Here is a 19,537-nt window from a genome sequence, read left to right as displayed (position 1 = left end):
TGATATGTAGGAAGTTGATAGCTAATAAGCAGGTTTACCTTGCTGCATTAAAGTGGGATATAGAAATGCAAAAAACTCCTTCTAAGAAAATAAATTAAAAGCCAAGGAGTTTATTATCTCCTGTAAAAACCATTAGAAGTTTCTAACAACTTTGTAAGATTTTAAAGTCTCATCAAATTGGGCAAATCAGTACAAATTATTATTAAATTGAGGTATTAGGATTAAGAATTTTTACTTTTAAAAAAGACACTATCAATTGCAAAGTTCACATCCATGAAGGCAAATAGGTGCCATCATCTACCCCAGAAGCTGAAAGTGGGAAGTATATTTTAATTTACTTGTAGAAATTATTGCTCTATTGGTGCAAACCCATTTGATCTCTCTCTGTAAGCTCATCAAATCTGCTTGTCCTCTCAAGTTCCCTTGATGCTAACTTGTCCTTTAATTAAATTTCTCTAGGACTTGAAGGAGATACTGTCTGTGAGCTTGAAATCACTCCAGTGAAATCAATATCAATATTTTCACTGATTTAATTGGAGAACAATTAGGCCTTATGACACGCTGAAAAACCTAATCAGGAAATTTATAGAAACAGCTGCACACTTTGAAGAGTCGTATAGATGCAGGAATCCCAAAAGGGACTTCCACTCCAGCCTGAAATTGTGGAGGACTTCTTTTCTTCTGCTCTTTTCCCTCAACTGTGGGAATGTTTTGAAGAAGGTTCAGTCTTGATATCATAGACTGAAAAGTTGGAAAACACAGCTGTGCAGGGGGAAATACTGGTGGCTAAACTTGTGGTACCCATTGATTAACATAACCACTCTTGAGTTTTTCTTAATGACACTTTATTGCCTGTTCCTACATTAATGCTTGACAAACACAGAGAAGAAACCTAATTTATGTTTTTCCAGTGGCTAGGCTTCTGAAGCATACAAATGTACACAAAGTATCTCAGTAGGGCATTTACACAGTGGCACTTCTGTAGGAAAATCTAATATGCCAACACAGACTACAGACTGAAACACAAAACTGGAGACTAAACACTAAACTAAAACACTAAACACTAAAACTGGAGAGGAGTGCAGCCCAAGCCAATGCCTGAGAACAGGACTGATTTCACAAAGCTTTTCTCTAACTCCTGTTTTGGGTTCTGGCCCTTGCATTTTTTAGTTTAACAGGGTTTCACTGGAGTATGAACCAAAGAGATTGCAGAGCTGGAGACCTTTGAATAATGGGAAGAGGTGAACTGAAAAATTGGATTCCTTCAAGCTTCGTGGCCCAAGTGCTCAACCTAAACCTAAGTTGCCATATTTATCTCCCCACCCAGCCTCCCTTCTTCATATCCATTGCTACCGATGGTCAAAACACTTTGTTAGACAGTAATTTTGTTTTGTCAAAACCCAAAAAGTTACAGGCTCTATAACTTTAGAGGAGTGAAAATTAGTCACTTTGACCTCACAGGCAAAGTGCTTTGAAGATTATACAACTTGAGTAGCAAAAACAAGACAGTTCATAAAAATGGAAGTGCCTGGCCTTCTATTTTAAACATAATAATAATAATAAGTTCACTGGAGCATCCAGACTTGATGGAGAAGGAGGGGAGGTTTTGGAGGCTATTTTTGGCTTATTTTTAGTGATTTTCCGATATTTTAATTGTGTTGAAAATAGAGATCTGTGGATAAAATACCTTGAAAATTAGTGGGTTTTTTTGGCTGAAGGGAATTCAGAGACTAATGAGTCCCACCATTTGCCACATCCAAGTTTTTTGAATACTTCCAGGGGTGGTGATTGCACCACTTCCCTGGGCAGTCTGTTCCAGTGCCTGACTACTCTTCCAATGGAGAAATTTTTCCTATTATCTAATCTAGACCTTCCCTGGTTGAGGAGCCTGAAGAAGAAATTTCAGATGCCTAATCTGAACAAGTCGAATGAACAACATTTATGAAGGGACTTTTAAGTTGTTCTCATTCATCGTGCTTTAAAAAAGACTTAAGCCTCTGTTTTCTCATAAACTTCTTATTATAATTATCAGTTTATAAAAGTGCATAAAAGTATATATCAGTTTATAAAAATGCATTAGTTTGGCTCAGGTCTCCTTATTTAACCTTTGCTGACATCTTCTAGATAATTTTAATTTATTTCAAGAGGAAGTGGTATCTTTCAATATAGGGAAGTATACAAAGAAAAGGAAAAAATACTTCCTTCTGCCTGAGAAGTGTGACAAATCTGTAGCTGCATCCTAGAAAAAACATAGACAAAATTGGAGATGGCAAGCATCTTGGACCACCTGTGAAGTTGGAAAAAATGTATTCACAGGTTGGTCACAGTTCAATATCAGTTAAGAAGACATAATTAAATTAATTATAGAAAAATCCCTTTCAAAATATTACCTGATAGAAACTGAACATGCTTTCAAGAATGCAGATGAAATAAAAAATTTGTCCTGCAAACAGTAAGATCCTTAATAGCAAGAGGAAATGCTATTTGGAGATGTTGAGGCTGTGGATTCATTTCACTGACTGTTGAATCTAAATGCAAATTCGGGCAGAAAGGTGTAAGAGACAGAATGCAAAAATGATTTCTGCAGTACACCTTTAAAACTAGAAGATTAAATCTTCCATTTGTACTTTTTAATTAAAGGTAAATATCTTACAATATGAGAAGGGGATAAGATTCCAATGAAGAAATGTGCAAGAGTTGACATGTGAAACTTTGCAATTTTTGCAAAAAGTTTATCCATGCATCAGATCTAGACTATGAAAAAGTGGTTCTGACCAGGCTTTGTTTTGGGACAGTGGATTAAAGGTTAAAAAAACTCTGGAAAAAAAATCAAAACTCTGGAAAGGTTCATTCTGCTACCCCATGAATTGTTACATTAGTTTGTATTTTGTGTCATATGACTTGATATATATTAGCATAATTCAGCAAAACATAATGTAAAAGGTTTGTGGCATATTGTAAATTGGAAAAAAAAATTACTTCAGAAGAACTACTCTGCCTGGGAGATAATAGACCATCTCATTCTTCCTCCTTCTAAATCACTCACTGTGCAGCTAACTTTTCAAATCATTGCAGAATTACAGCACACTGATAAAATAATCATAATCACCAAAGCTCAGCTGGACATCACCCTCAACACAAAAGGAGAAAAGAGCACAAAAGAAAAGCACGTAGCTCTGCACCAATCTCACAACTTGGCTCTGCACAAACACAATCACACACTTCAATGTTCCTAACAATCCTGTTATGGATCAAAAGAAACTTGTAACTGTCACAAAGATGCTCTGAGACAAATGCACTGGTCCAAGGAAAATGGCAGCATGTTGCAACTGATTTGCTACAGGTGTTGGATAAAAACTTATAAAATAGTGTGGAAATAAGATCTCAATCAATTTCAATAGAAAAAAAATGCTGGTAGGAGTAAAATATGTATCACAGATAAAACACGACATGTAGAAATGTAATTTTTCTACTTCTTATTTTAGATCATCTCAGTATTTTAGAAGATTTAATCTAAAGACCAGAAAGGTAAAGTAGATTCTACCTCTCTTTATAAGAGTTTGAATAAGGCCTTAGCTAAAACCCTAAAGCTTTAGTCTTAAAAACACACAAGTGAAACTGGGAATCTTTCTATTGATTTCAGAGGAAATTTGACTGGATGCATATTAGATTTTCTTTATATAGAATCCCTCACTGTAACAAACTGAACAGGATACAGGTTATTTAGATCAAATGCTGCTTTTGAGGGTTTTGTTGGTTTTGTTTGTTTGCATTTTTTAAACCAGGTTTCAATTTGTTTCTGTGACTTAAATATTTTTTTTTATTTACTCTGTTTCATTTATATGTAAAATAGAACAGCTTTTCTCCTGTCTTTTGGCAATCAGGGTTTTTTCCACTCAAACAACCTTGTATTTATTCTGTAAGAAACTATTCACTCATGTGAAAAAAATTCTAGCTCTTCCAATTTTCATTTAATTTGCTTTAGTACCTTGGAGTGACTCAGAGATTCAATTTTTCCAAATACATAATTTTTAGCTTTACTGCTTGAGTTGTAAGTAGCGCAGGAGACAAAGAGCTGCACCAGAATAACAAGGTGCACAAATAATATTGTTCTGTTACCAAAATTAAGATCTGATAAAGTTCCTTAGTGAATCAAGATACAGATGTGCTATAATAGCAAGTTGTTAGTATTATTTTTTGTTATCGCACTACAAAGCTGTAAAGATAATTTTAATCTCCTAACCCAAACTTGTTAATGTACCCATTTTCCATTCTTCTTATTCATTTAGAAAGGGAAAATGACTGTAACACAGATTTATTGTACTTACACTGAAATTCTAGGTAGTTAACACCTGCAAATCAGTTGCTTTTGGCTCTCTGGAGATATTTCAACATTGGACAGTTAATTAGATTTAATCTTGAAGTAATATTTAGAGATCTATCCACATTTGAACAGCAAACCTATCAATACCGTCCTTTTGCATTTCATTATGACTGCAAAATCTTTGCTCACCCATGCATGGGCTCTGACTCACATTACACTCATTTCCTAGGCTGTCTATTAAAAATACAAGAATTCATAATATTCAATGTGTTCAAAACATCACCATGCCTGTTTTATTGTGGACAATTTTTTTTTTTTTTGGCTGGCTGAAAGACAGTAGGAGATGCAAATAATCCATATGTAATTCAAAAGACATAGAACACTTAACATAGAAAAGACCCATTAGAGAAGGATTTATGATACCCATTTTATGCAAATTTTTAGGATAAGAATAGTTGTTTGCCTCTTTCTTTCCTCACTCTCCCCTTTCGCTTCTTGGCTGTGTAAGTGCTTAAACAATTAACTTAGGATAACTAAATGTAAATGAGAAGAATGCCTTCATAAAGTGCATTGAAAAAGAAGGAGTATTGGGAAAGAAACAAAGAAATATGGATTCATAAGACAAGGCCAGCCGTATGAGGTTCAACAAGGCCCAGTGCTGGGTGCTGCACTTGGGTCACAGCAGCCCCAGGCAGAGATGCAGGCTGGGGCAAGAGTGGCTGGAAAACTGCCCAGAGGAAAAGGACCTGGGGGTGCTGGTCAATGGCTGGCTGAACGTGGGTCAGACATGTGCCCAGCTGGCCAAGAAGGCCAATGGCATGCTGGTCTGTGTCAGGAATAATGTGGCCAGCAGGACCAGGGCAGTGATTTTCCCCCTTGTACTCAGCTCTGGTGAGGTTGCACCTTGAGGACTGTGTTCACTTCTGGACTCCTCACTTCAAAAGGACATTGAGGAGCTGGAGCATGTCCAGAGAAGGGCAATGGAACTGGTAAAGGGCTTAGAGAGTAAGTCCTGTGAGATGCAGTTGAGGGAACTAGAGTTGTTTAGCCTGGAGAAAAGGAAGCTCAGGAGGAACATTATCAGTCTCTACATTTTCCTGAAAGGAGAGTGTAGCCAGGTAGGGTGTTGTAGTGCGTTGTTAAGTTTCTTGTGTTATTCCCCCAATTTATGTATTGTTTCCCCCTATTAAGTGTAAAATGGTTTTGTCCCCCCAAGTTTTCCCGCCACAGCCCTGATGTCTGTTAGGTTACCATGGTTACCCCTGTGTCTGTCACCCAAGTTATATAATTTCTCCTACCCCTTTTTAGTAAATCTTTTCTCCTCCCTGGGCTCAGTCAATCACCCCACTCCTCCTGGTTTTCCAGAACTTTTGTTCCCCTGGAGGTGGTGGTTGGCTGGGGTCCCGGAACCCCTCCCGTACATTTTGATTATTGGTTTCCATGGAGGTCAGTTCTGTGAACTTCATTGCCTGACCTTTCCCGATCGGTTCCACCTATACACACCCCCCTCCTTTATAATCCTGTTTCACTCCCTATTCGGGGCCACTTTCCCGGCTGCTTTCCCCATGTTGGATTCCTCTATACCATCAATAAACCGATGTTTAACCCCCGGTGAAGTAGTCAGCTCCCTTCCTCACCTATACCAGCGGTGTGAGCCAGTCCGCAGCCAGCGCAGCCCGAGGCCCTCAGACGCCGAGGGGTGCTGGCTAGTAATTGCAGAGGGGCGTCGGCCTTTCGCCCTCAGCTAGCCGGACTTCGAACTTCCGGCCACGTACGCCCCCCCGCAGCAGGGTCTCTTCTTCCAGGCACTCAATGACAGAGGAGGAGGACATGGCCTCAATCTGCACTGGAGAAGGCTTCTTCGTAAAGAATTTCTTCACTGGAAGGTTCATCGAGCATCGGAATGGACTGCCCAGGGAGATGGTAGAATGATCACCTGTGGAGGTGTTCAAGAAATGACTGGATGTGGCACTTTGTGCTGTGGGCTTGTTGACAAGGTGGTGGTCAGTAAAACGCTGAACTGGGTGGTCTTGGAGGTCTATTCCAGCCTAAAGGATTCTGATTCAGCAAAAGGGAGACTTCATTCAATGTCTGTAGGTGTAGCCATATACCTGTAGATATGATCTATAGCATATGTCTGCAGATGTCCTAATACAGCAACAGGAACTGAGTGTATGAATTTGCTATGATGTGACTGGTCTGAACAAAAACCCCCAAGTGTACAAACTGCAGTTACCATATAGTAACAATTCATAGTGAATTAAAAGGATAACAACAAATATTCCAGGATTTATCTCACTTTGGCTGTGACATGGATATATACCCTTCTCAAATCAAATTAGCTCTGTGTACGTGAGTCTATTACCTTCCTGCAACCTGAACCATGTTACCTTTGTTAGCCTTTTATGACACCATCATGTCCTTATTTTCTGTCCTCCCTAAACTGTTTTTCTGCACTTCCGGAAGTTCTCTGGGGCTTCTTCTCTTCTCTATTAGTGGTGGCCTGGGGGAAAAAGGGTCTTACCTGTCTTCCTGCTATAGAGGTGCAGCTTAATGAGCCCATTATAAGTCCATTACAAACATTCCCTCACTTCTTGTATGTGATTTTTACTTTTGAGGGCCTGTTTGTTTTCACAGACTATTTCTTAAGTCCTATCTCTTAAAAAAAAAAAAAAAATCCTCCAGCTCTTTTTCAGATTGTTTCTTTGAGGTTATGTGGTCAAGGCAGAGAAAGGAAACATTAAGACTGTGATTTACAGCACTGTGCTGTGCAGTGGCAATAAGCAAAGCTTCAGATTTTCTCTTTTCAGCACAAGCTCTCTTATGCCTGGGGAGATGTGCAGCTGAAGAAGGAACTGTAACAGGTAACATTTTGTACCATACTACACTTCTCCCCAACAAACAAGATAAAAATTGCTTCACAAACTATTCCTTGGTGTCCTCAATAAAATGTTGATGATATTAGCTCCTTCTATCTGTCTTTATTAGTCTTTTATTCCCAAAGCACATGCAAAAAAAGTTTCATCATGTTTCTGTTAGCTTAGGAACTTTATGTGAGTAGAACGAGACAGGTGGTATGAACAGAAAATCAGATTTGAGGCTACAGACTTTCATTGCTGACATTTTGCAAGGAAAGAATTCCCTTTGGCTAATTTTTATGGCTTCATGTATGACATTTTGTCATTAAATTTGACTTGAGATTGGGTGCTATTTCTACCAGAAAAAAAAAAGAGAGAAATATGTCAGGGAAGCATATGTGAGAGCAGCTCTCTCATCTAAGGGTTGTTTAAATGTTGTTTTTGTCAACGTTGAAGACTGAAACCCACAGTATCACAATAGACTATAGGGATTACTATAATTTTTAAAATAAGCATTGCACTATACACTCTGGGAAGCTTTTTCTGCCTATCTCTAAATCCTCTAGATAAAACATTCCATGAATGAAGATAACAGTAGACTAAAAAGAGTATAAAATAAAAACTGTAACATAAAAAGACATCTGTTCTTGCAAAGAAATGTATTTTCACATGGTAAGAACCACAAATTTGCTAAAAATGCCTGATAAATGAGTTTTGAACAAGGGGCTAAATAATCAAGGTAAAAAGTAAAAGGGAGATCACTCAAAGAATTGTTAAGAAGGAACTAGACCAGATTTTGCAGCTCCCCTTGGATCACAAGGGCTGAAGAAATAAAAGGTTTTTGCTGCGCCTATTGGGTTGATTTAAACCCTGACTGGCTAAAGATCAGGTCATCTCACTTACCCTAAGAATGACTTAGATACTACAAAAAGCTAGCAATGTGCTTTTAAAGTGTTCACCCATGCAGTAAAGTAATACCATGTTTTCCCTTTCCCAATGAGTAGGCAAATATATATATTTTTGTGGTAGTTTGACCAGGAAGAAGTGGGAATTCTGGGATGCTGTGGTCAAACCAATGGGTGCTCGGATTTTGATATTGGCACCTGGTGTGGCCAGTAGGGTTTGGACACACCTCTGAGAACACACAGGGGTTAAAACCTGAGCTTCGGGCCTGAGAGGCTCTCTTGGGACATGGAGGGAAAGAGGTCGGATCTCCCTTTCCCCCATCCAGCTGCTGCTGCTGAGCGGGGGAGGGGCAGCCATGTGGTAGGCCTGGGCCTGGACAGAGGTGGGGGGTGAGGAGGCCCTTGAGGTTGGAAGGGTGGAGCAGCCCCAAGAGACAGCCATCGGGCAGCCATTCCCCCCCCAGGAGAGAGAGAGAGGAGAACTGGCGTCTGAATTTGATAGCGGCCGGCCCAGGAGGAAAAGGGGGGGGGGGAATGCAATGAGGAGGTGCCCAGCCGGAGCAGCAGCGAGTGTGGGAGTGCCGGAGCTCTGGGACAGGCAGAGACTGAATTTTTAACCCTTTTTTTCATGATTGGGACCTCACAAAAATGCTGATCCTCCTCGGAGCTGAATAAGAAGAAAGATAGGAAATGAGATAACCAAGAACTAGGCCCAAGGGATGTGGAGAAGACTTCCTGAGTGGGGAGAGATGATTGGAGTGGCCTTCTGGCTGGACTTTTCTTGTGTAGCCATAGACTCAGTTTTATTCCTGTGACACAGAAACAGCACTTAGGGGGAGGCAGTGCCTCGGAACCAGGAGGGTTCATTGTGGGGAACCCTCGGCCCCAGGGGGTTGGAAAAAAATGGGGGGGACAGATGTCCCAAAGCAGAGACTGTGCCTTTTTTGAGTGAGACAAGGCATCCTTAAAAGACAACCCTAGAAGCAGCTCTGATCCATGCACAGTGGTGAGAGCACTGGGCATGGAAGGAAGATGTCACAATCGGCAAAAGGACTTTCCGGGCGGTGCTGAAGTGACATGGAAGCACACGAGGTTTCAGCATGTTTCCAGGGGAAGCCTATGATGCAAGGACTCCTCTCCTCTTTATGGACTGAAGTTTGAGTATTCTAAAGGGTGGTGCCAGGCTGGGTAGTTAGTGATTTGGGAGAATGTATCGGATTGGGAAATTTTTGGTGGTGGGGAGGAGGAAAATGCTTTTTTGTAAATTTTTCAGTTTTTTTCCCTTATAGGTTTTTCCTTCTTTTCTTGTAGTTTAGGTAATAAAGTTTTCTTTATGTTTAAGCTGGAGCCTGCTTTGTTTATTCCTGGTCACATCTCACAGCAGACACCAGGGAGAGGGTATTCTCATGGGGGCACTGACTCTGTGCCAGACCCAAACCATGACAATTTTTAAAAGAGTAATAGGCACGTGAATGAGATCCTGGTGTGCTGAACAGAAATTTAGCTTTACCTCGAGGGTTGCTCAATATGCACAAAACAGAAAAATATTTTGGCATTTTGCCAATGTCTGGATGTTGGGAAATTCTACTCATCAACTTGTACTTGCAAAAGACCAAGAAGCAGTCTCATTTTTCAGAATTTATCCATTTTACAGTAGCCCTGTGGTCAATACACTCTCTGAGACTGTGAAATTCACATTCAGTTCACTTGTTCTCCTGGAGACATTTGAGTCCCTGTGAAAAAAAAACCTAAAACACTTACTTGACTGTTTTAGCCATCAGGCTGGGTGGAAGATGCACTGAGATGAATGATGCATGTGGTCTGTTTTCATTTTTGCCTGGAGTAACAGTACACATCATCTTGCATGCATGGCTAATATATTCCCATTGGGAGAAAAATGGTGAGTTGGAATTAGCCATTGGTTTATGCTTGCTCCTGAGGAGTTTGTTAATTGTAACCGGCATTTGATTAATTCCATGCTTGTGATGTGTTTTGATAATATAATGAGGTAAATTTAATAATCCAAAATATAATTTTGGATATTTATGGGCTAAAAAAAAAGAAAAAAAGGAATAAACAATTTTTTTTTTTTCTGTCTCATCCATCTAACCTCTTTTTTTCTGTTTGGTTATCAAATCCCCAAAACCAGACTTACACAACTAGGTAAACCATATAATGAAAACAAAACTAATTAGATGCTACAGTTTCTGTTATATGTGTATTAAATGTTACAGTTTGCATTTAAGGCCTGTAGACCTTGAGGCTATGCACAATTCAAGAAAACTGCGAGTTTGTGTAGAGACATCAAGTTTGTTCGAGGTCTGGGAGTTGCTGTGATAGTTTAATACATAATTTTCCATTTTATTTTTAATTATACATATATTATTCAGGGACATTTGGTAACCAAGATAAGTCCTTAGACTAGAGGCATGGGGGAAAGTATCAGACAGAAACGGTACCAATGCACAGATGGCTGTGTCACTTGGCCTTCAGCTTTAAACCTAATAGGCCACCCGAGGCAGGATGACACACGTCCTGTCATATCACATGGTTTGATAATGCAAGAAGCATTATCACAAAGAAGCATGGATCTTTAGCATGAGCCAGTGATTACACAAAGAGCAGCAATTTCCATGGGCTTGGCCAGTGCTTCTGAAAGGAGGTGTGGCTGTTTACTAAGTCAGAGAGAAAGGATTGCCTTTTGTTTGGTGAGATCTTATATAAAGGGAGCTTACAGTAATGAAATGCATAATGAGTATATATAAATTGAATCCCTCACCAAGGCTCAGGTGTCAGCCACTGTAAATTTAGATTTATGTTCCTTTTAACTGACTGTTAGCATAAGTACTTCATTTCACCAGACTCAGAAATCTTTTGGTAGCAGTATATATATGCTTTACATTTTAATTTTCTTTTCATCATACATCTAAGAATAAAACCGTGTTATAAGTAAAATTAAAAAAAGCAGAATTCTTTTGAGATTTAGGAGAATAATTTCGATTACTGGAGTATGAACAATGTATTATTTCTTTCAGCCTTTAAACAATCAACATGGACATTGATTTCTGTTCAATGTTATTGGAAATACACATGAAGAAATCCATTATTTTGTAGGCATGGACCGTTTGCCCTCAGTGTTTGATTTTGACTGTGACATTTGGAAATAAGAGCAAGTAGTCATTGAAAAATGTGTTTAATTTAAATGATTCCTAATGTGAAATTGATTTTTTTAATAGAAAGTTCAACTAAGCCACAAACAGTATACTATAAATAAAGTTCTTTAAAGATACAACAAGCTAAAACTTTTTTGTTGCCATTTTTTGCAGATGTTTAGGGTGTGTTTTTTGTTTGTTTTTAAAATTAAAATGGTGCATATGAAGTGCATTCCACTATTTTTTATACAGATAAATTAGGAGGACCATAGTCTTACGCTGAATCTATGTATTGATATGAATCAGTTGATCACTTCATCTATCCACACTCCAGAACTGCCAAAAACATTTAGGAATGAACTGCTACTGGAATAGCTTTCTGCTTTTAATGCTTTAGTGGGGTCCTTCATTGCCACAGATGCTGCTTCTCTTTTGAAGGATATTTAGATTTCTGAAGATCTAGAACTGCAATTCTCATATGTGTTTCCATACAAGCTCTGAATGTAATTATATGTAGCCTAAACTGAAATGGGAATATGTCCTACCATGATGGGTTGACTCTGGCTGGACACCAGGTGTCCACCAAAGTCTATCATTCCCCTCTTCAACTGGGAATTGTGAGAGAGAATTTAACAAAAGGCAAATGCATCAAGATAAGGGCAGGGAGAGATCTCTCGCCAATTACTGTAATGGGCAAAAGAAACTAAGGGAAACCAGTCAGACCAGAGTAGGATAACAAGACAAAAAAACTAAGTCTTCAGAAATTTTCCCCCAATCTCCCATCTTCCTGGGCTCAATTTCCTTGTAGATTTTTTCTACCTCCTCCCCTTCAGCAGCATAGTAAGACAGCGGTAGGACTCCTCACACTCCTCTCCTCTCTTCTCCAACATGGAACCCCTCCTATGAGAGACAGCTCTCTATGAAATTCTCCAACATTACTCCTTCCCCACAGGCTGCTGCTCTTCATGAACTGCTGCAGCATGAGTCCTTTCCACAGACTACAGTTCTTTAGGAACAGGATGCTTCCTTGTGGATTCCCTCTGCTACAGCACCTGGAGCACCTCATCCCACTCATTCATTGACTTTGGTATCTGCAGGGTTGCTTCTTTTACATATTCTCACTCCTCTCTCCATCTTCAATTTGCTTTTGTGCAGGGTTGTTGTTCTTTTGGTTTTTTTCTGTCCTTAACTTTACTAAGCCCTGGGGTGCTTCCACTGTTGTGGATGGCCAGCAGTGAATCCGTGTTGGAGCCAGTTGGCATTGGTTCTGTCAGACACAGGGGAAGCTTCTGCCAGCTTCTCACAGAAGCCTCCCCTGTAGCCTCCCACTACGAAAACCTGTCTGTGCAAACCCACTACACCTTTCTAACTTCAAAAATTCTGATATAATCCCTACATATTGAAAAAAGCATTCTGATACTTCACAGCCTAGTCACAACTTGGGAGATTTGCCAGTTTTTTCAGTGACAGTCTCTGAAACTTCAGAAGGTGTTATAAAAAGGGAGTACTGATTTAATAAGACATTAATAGATCAATAAGAATCCCCACATATCCAAACTGTCTTTTACTTTAGGTAAGGAGCAGCTTGAACCAATATGTGAACATGTCTAGGCTCTGTCTAAAACCTATCAAGATACTGATTTTTATTTGATATGAACTGCAGGATAATAGTCCAAAAACCTTTGCTAAATATTCATTTGGAAGAGAAAATAGCCAAAGATGGAATATAAATATCTCTTTGATTTTCTACCCTGAATCCTTACTTTATAAAATTTTACAAAGATTCCCTAAATGCAAATATGAAACCATTTATATTTTCACAACTAAGATTCCTGTCATATTCACCAGGGGAGTGACACCAGCCAAATATTATTTTTTTGACATTTGGACATTAGAAACATGGTAGTCATATAAATCAGGGGAGTATTTCTGAAATAACAGTTAAGAAGTTCTGTAGAAAAAACCCTGCAGTGCAAATTTTTGTTCTTCTTTCATCTACTGCATATTCCTGTTTTTGTTGCAATGTAAGAGGTACATTGGCCCTGTCACCACTCTGGTAGGATTCCCAGACAAATAAATAGAACATATAAATAAATCTCTGCTAAAGGTAGGCATGAGAAGTTTGCCTGTTTATAAGATAGGAAGATCTTTGTATTACAGAGCATCATTTAAAAAAAAAATGTGGCAAAATACTGGCCCCACTGAAGCCACTGAAACAGTGTCTCTGGTGTTTCAGGACAGTGAATCTTAGATCTGCTATTGCAAAAGGCAGCCTTATTTTAAGGGAATAACTAAAACTGTGCCAGGATCATATACATTACATTGCATGAAACTGAATGTCATTTTAGAAGTTCTTACATAGAATTGAATAATATCATGCAATACTGATTTCAATGATCTAATAAAATTTATTAAAATCTGTTGAGAAAAGTGTTTGCTTTCACTAAGTAAAAAAAAAGTCATGTGATCTTTTTTCTCCAAATCAAAGTAAGGGTAGAAATGGCTGTCTTGTCAAACAAGTTGTTATGACCGTATAACAGCATTAGATACTCAGCCAACAAAAGTGAGTGATATGCCAAAATGACAAGAGCTGATTTTGCCTGACTGCCTTAGAGACACTTCCTGATTGTGTCTAGATTTGCCATCTGCTTAATTAGAAGAAATAGATATATTTCTCTCAATAAACTCTGATTCCTTTACTCATAAATTATATCTTCAGCCTAGAGGTAGTTTGAATGCTGATATGACAAAGGACTCTGTTTTTAGCCAGAGTATTACAGATTAACATTATAGATGTTTAAACATATAGCATCTAGTAAATCCAGCTAGAAAAGTGAAATCTACACAAGATTGCTGAACACCAGTTTGACTTCAATTAAACTGGCAGGTCATATTTATTCTTGTAAGCAATCTGCTACATTTAGTACTCTTTCAGGCACATTTTGGCATATTCTTTTCTCCAAAAGCTATTTTTAAAGATATAGAATAATTCTCACAAAGATCAGTAGCCATTATTACAGCAGTTCTCAAAGACATATAAGAATTAATTAAAAATTCTTCAATTTCATAATTTTACTTCCTAAAAGAACATGGCTCGCTTGAAGCTCTTCCAGTGCTATAACATATGAGCAGTCCATGACAATACCATTCAGAAGTCTTTGTATGCTAAATGTGATGCAGTCCCTGTCTTTTTGCATTAGGTTTGCAGGGAGAGAAGGTAGAATGCATAGAGGCCCTCTGGGTGTGGCACATTATCTCTCTGGCCCTGAGAAGGATAAACTAGGGTCAGGATGAAGAATAGCTAGTGCAGGGTTTGGGGAGGTGGGAGAATCCCTGACAGAGCAGTATGCTCACCCACATGGGCTGCACTCCCAGGGTATCCCAGCAAGGAGAGACCAGGAGGTTTGGCTGTGTCAGTATCAGGCACAGCCCAGATCTCCATACAAACACAGGGCAGGTCAGCCAGGAGAATTCAGGCAGAGATCAAGGGCAAGGACCTGACCAGCTCCCAAGACAGGTGGGGAGGTGCCAGAAGAGCTTCTGACAGCTTCTTCTCACAATGTTGCTGATGCACAGCAGCCTGGTCCATGGGTGCAGCTGCTCAGTAACAGAGTTGACTTTGCACACCAGCTGCCATCCCCAGGGAAGTGGGGAGGCTGCAGAACCTGCTGGACACATCAGCACCTGTAGGTACAGGCCATGAGAAAAGACGGATCTTTACAGTAACAGGGGGACAGCTGGCAATGTGAGAAGTTGAACTTGAGCCAAGGATGTGCCCTTGTCACAAACCAGGCCAATATATTTGGACTCTGGATCACATTAGACAAAGTATTGCCCAACAGATGGTCAAGGGAAGTGATCCTTCCCATCTGCTCAGTATGGGTGGGGCCACACATGGAGAACTGTGTCCAGTTCTGCGGTCCTCTGCAGGAGACACAGGGACATACTGGAGAGTCCAGTGAGAGGCCACAAAGATGATGAGACACTGGAGTAGTTATTGAGGATGGCTCAAACTTGTGGGACAGTTTAGCCAGGAGAAGAGAAGGCTCAGGGAGGAGCTTATTTTTAAATGATGAGTACATAAATGATAGATAGATAGATAGATAGATAGATAGATAGATAGATAGATAGAAAATATATTGTATATCACTTATAGCAGACAAATACTAATAATTATCTAAATACCAGAAGGGAGAATGCTAAACAAACAGAGCCAGGCTCTTTTCAGTGGTAGCCACTGACAGGGTGAGAAGAAATGGCATGAACTTAAACATAGGCTTGTCTCTGTAAGCATCAGGAAAAATATTTATCCCTGTAAGGATAATAGGGCAATGTCACAGGCTGTCCAGAAAGGGTATGGAGATACTTCTAGACATGGTCCTGGGCTCTATGTGGCCCTGCCTGAGCAGGGTTGGTGGACCAGATAACCTCCGGAAGGTTTTTCCAACATCAGGTGCTCTGATTCTAGGATTCCTCCAGGATGAGGAGATTCACCTGGATCAGCTGCAGCATCTTATTTGCTTAAGCCTCCTGCACTCTCAGGTCACCTCATTCCTCTGGAGGGCTGGAGCACCTTATTTGCAGCCTGCCTAGGAACTGTTCTCTTCCTTTCTGTGAGGCACAGGACAGTATGACTGACACCTTAATGACACAAAAAGGAATGAGACAAGTGGGGAGTGCTCCCATATTCCCACTAAATTAAGCATCCTTCTGAGAAGTGTTACTTACATTCTCTATCTTGGGATTGGGACACACAGTAAATGCAGACTCCTGTCCATGAGACTTTGCTTACGAGGCTGCAGTGGTGAGTTACTGTAATATGTAAAAAAGAGAGGAAGACAGGAAGGAAGGAGGATTCCTCTTTTTTGCCTCTAGCAGTGATATAAACTAAAATGAGAGGTTTCTCCATAGAATTTGAGGTATACTCTTGAGTACCAGTATTTCAAGAACCTACTTTGGTGATCCTCATTGAATTCACATGTATTCAAACTGGGGCACATGCGCAGAAAGCACGTAGGGAATTAAAACATTAACTGCAGCTCATATGGAGCTGGGGTTCCTTGATAAATTAACTGATTTCATTGATGACTTTAAATTCATAGACCCTGCCTATTTATAATTTATTTAGGTTCTTAAGCCTTCTTTTATTTTTAATTTGAATAAATAATCGCATTTCTATATTTTTTAAATGTTCCTTCCTTTATTCTTATATTTTTTAAATCATTCTTACACATTTATCTCCAGTCTGCTGCCTTACAGTTAACAGCATAATTTTGTGACTAAGTGTCTGACTGAGTGAAAATTTGGAATGTAGCTCAAATCATTTGGAAGGTACCATATTGGAGTGGCACTATATTTAGGTTTAATTTCAGTGGCTGGTGAAAGTAGATGGTTTAGACATCATCTGTTGTTGATGGTCATTTGCATTATTACTATGCTGTTCCCTGTGACACCATAATGAAAGTCATCAAGAATGTGCTGAAGAGATTATGATTCTAAACATCAGATTTTTGAGTACAGACATTTTCTGAAATAGGTTTAGATCACATTTCTCATTATCTTACCTTGTGTCTTTCTGACACGGGTTTACGTAGGTCTTTATCTAATGTCATTTAAACTGTTGGCTCTAGAAAGCATATGAGATGCTTTTCTTTTCAAACCCCACCTGCCAGAGTAAGAATTTTTTCAAATACTTTTCTTCCCTCAGTGTGAGGCAGTGATTTGTTTATGCATTGGCTCTTCAACTTCACAAAAAAAAGGTAAGAACATATATTTCAAGGGTTGCTAGTCACTGTCTTCATACTGAAGATATTTTAGAGAACAGACCCATGTAAGGGTAGGAGTTGCAAGTGATTTGTCGTGGAGGAAGGTGCAACAAAGGAAATACAACTGCTAAACCAAGACTGACCACAGCCAAAGTTCACTGATAGTTATTTACTGTACTCTTTTCCTTCATTGAAAAAAATTTCTGCTGCAATCACCCATATGTTTTATTTTCCTCAAAAAAGATCCAAGAATCAGAGGAAAGATGATCAGTTACATTGAAATTTTTCAGAAAGAAATCCTAGAAATCAAAATTAAGAGCAATAACCTTAATACAACACTTAGCTCTGAAGATTTCTATAGGTATAGCACTGAATAGCCAGTACTGAACACTGTAGTGAGGCCTTCATGTAACATGGAGGTCTGTCACTTGTGTTAATTTAATTATTAATTATCCTGTCACATGTGAATGTATGCATATTCAGCACAAATAACTAAACTAGCCACACCAGGTCTGATGTGATAACTTGCATATTTTGGGACGCCAAGAGGCTTATTAACTGCAGCAAGCCCAGTTACCAAAATAAAATAACATCCTGTGTTGGTTTGGCACAGCCTGTTGTTTTGGTAGCAAGGGGAGGGAGGGCACAGGGATAGCTTTTGTGAGAAGCAGCTAGAAACTTCCACCATGTCTGACAGTGACAAGGTCACTGGTGTTGAGATGACCACGAGGTGTTAGAATGTCTCTTTTTCCCAGCCCCGAGACCGAAGAAGAAGACAGGATTCCTCAGCTCTTGTTCTCAAGGTTGTTTATTTGCTCTTATCTAATACATTGTCTTTCTGACCTGCCAAGGTCTGTCTGGCAGGTCGGATTGAGGAACACTGACCTCCCTCAGGGCAGCGTTATCTTTTTATACTAAAAATTATATGTACTTTATTTACAATAATTTTCCAATGCCTATCACCTATGTTAGACAGTTTGTCTTTACTCTAAACCAATCCAAAAGGGCCACCATCACAGCAGAAAATGGAGGACAAGAACAAGAAGGAGAAAGACAGAACATGCCCAGATTCCTCCATCTTGCATCTTGAACCCCCATTCTAAAAACCACAGCATTCTACATTTTCACACTGTGATAAATTCACTGTCATTCTATTTAAACTTTTGTGGCTTGTACATCCTCATACAAAGTTGGTAGTATTTTCCATGGGCTGAAATCAAAGGCACAGGTGTTTTTGACTCCATGCCAAGGGTCTTCAGTCCTACAGGGCAGTCAGAGGAATGTCCTGGGTTCTGAAATGACAGAGCCAATCTCTGATCCCTGATGGCTCTGAAGATGGACATGCTGCTGGTTCAATTAGAGAAAAGTTGGTAGCACCTCTACATGACATATTTAAGAAGAAAATCAAAACAGTGTGAGCGCAGTTTTTTTCCAGGTGTGGCAAAGTGCTGCTGCCAGGGGCCGTCTCGATGTGACTCGTGGCAACCCTTACCTGCCTGGCTGCCCCTAGCCAGCTGCACTGCGGGCAAAAAAAGGGCAGGGAGGAGCAGTGGCAGCTCCTCCTTCCCAGAGCCTTGCATGAAAAGAGACATCAAATGGTGCCAGCACTGTGGCAGCCGCCACTGCCTGCGAGATGGCAGCAAGGCTGTCTGACCAGCAGCAAGTGATTTCCCCAGTGTGGGACCTAGACAAGATTAACATTTTGGCACTGTGGGATCTTGCATGAATCTTTGAATTAGTAGAACTTGTTGACAATGGTATCTACAAGCAGCATTTTTTCTTCCAGACAGAGAAGGGGAGGAAGCAAGGACATGTGAGGGAAAACAACATGGTGACACCAAGGTCAGTAGAAAAAAGGAGGGATAGGAGGCATTTCAAGTGTGGGAGCTGGGATTCCTCTGCAAGTTGTGGTGAAGACTGTGGTAAAACAAACTCTTCCTTTGTAATGCATGAAGTCCACAGGGGATGCAGAGATCCACTCACAGACTGTGGAAAAAGTGCTTGCACTCGAATGAGTGGATGCTAGAGAATGCTGTGGTCTAGTGGGAAACCCAAATAGAGAGAGAGAGGGGGCCCTGGCTTCCAAGTAAGACCAGCCCATCTTTCAAAGACTGCATCCTGTGGACAAGGGACCCACTCCACAGCAGTTGTGAAAAGGCTGTTTGCCTATGGGAGGGACGCCAAGACAAAACTCCCATGTCCTGTCTCCCTGAGCTGTTGGTGGGAAGGGAAGAGAGGCTGGGATGAAAAAAGAGATGTTTTAAGGGCTCATTTTGCTTGTCATTATCCTCCTCTGACTCTATCAATAATAAATTTACTTTATACCTCTAAATTCAAGCCTGTTTTGCCCTTAGAGTGTTTTTCTTGCAATTCTTATCTCAACTCATGAACCTTTGTTAATTTTTTTCCTTCACCTCTGCCCAACTACAGCAGAAGAGGGTTAGTGAATGACTCTCCTGGATGCCTGACATTTGGGCAGTGTCAAATCACAGCACATCCATAGGAGGGTGTATTGTGTCTGTTATGTTAAAAA

Source organism: Zonotrichia albicollis, chromosome 1 (genome assembly GCF_047830755.1).
Source record: "Zonotrichia albicollis isolate bZonAlb1 chromosome 1, bZonAlb1.hap1, whole genome shotgun sequence".
NCBI lineage: Eukaryota > Metazoa > Chordata > Aves > Passeriformes > Passerellidae > Zonotrichia > Zonotrichia albicollis.
The sequence above is the reverse complement of the archived record's forward strand: the minus strand, read 5'-3'. Positions refer to the sequence as shown.